The 506-nt window shown below is 43.1% G+C and overlaps 1 protein-coding gene across 50 annotated transcripts in view; it reads left to right on the top strand.

Moving 5' to 3' along the window:
• Positions 1-506, top strand: part of PTPRD (protein tyrosine phosphatase receptor type D) — a 1,118,901-nt gene that overhangs the window by 967,583 nt on the left and 150,812 nt on the right. The gene's annotated exons all lie outside the window — the stretch shown is intronic.

The following is a 506-nucleotide window of genomic DNA, read 5'->3' on the forward strand; positions in this document are numbered from 1 at the left end:
TGGGGCACTTTGTGGTGGTTCAGAGGCCACAAATGTGAGGGCTAGAGACCTCATGCAGCTCACTGGCTGCACCTACTCCATTCCTGAAATACAATGCTTTGTACTATGAGCATGTGGAGCTTCAAGCACTAGTAACCTATGGGTCATTCAGAAGGAAGAGAGGTCTCTTGAAGTATTGAGAGCTTCCAGATCTTTTTCTTTTGATTTTACTTGCATTCAGCTTCACATCCAAACTCTTTCTTTAAATGGGGCACTTTGTGGTGGTTCAGAGGCCACAAATGTGAGGGCTAGAGACCTCATGCAGCTCACTGGCTGCACCTACTCCATTCCTGAAATACAATGCTTTGTACTATGAGCATGTGGAGCTTCAAGCACTAGTAACCTATGGGTCATTCAGAAGGAAGAGAGGTCTCTTGAAGTATTGAGAGCTTCCAGATCTTTTTCTTTTGATTTTACTTGCATTCAGCTTCACATCCAAACTCTTTCTTTAAATATTTTGGGTTTTC

This window comes from Sceloporus undulatus, chromosome 2 (assembly GCF_019175285.1).
Source record: "Sceloporus undulatus isolate JIND9_A2432 ecotype Alabama chromosome 2, SceUnd_v1.1, whole genome shotgun sequence".
In the NCBI taxonomy this organism is placed as follows: domain Eukaryota; kingdom Metazoa; phylum Chordata; class Lepidosauria; order Squamata; family Phrynosomatidae; genus Sceloporus; species Sceloporus undulatus.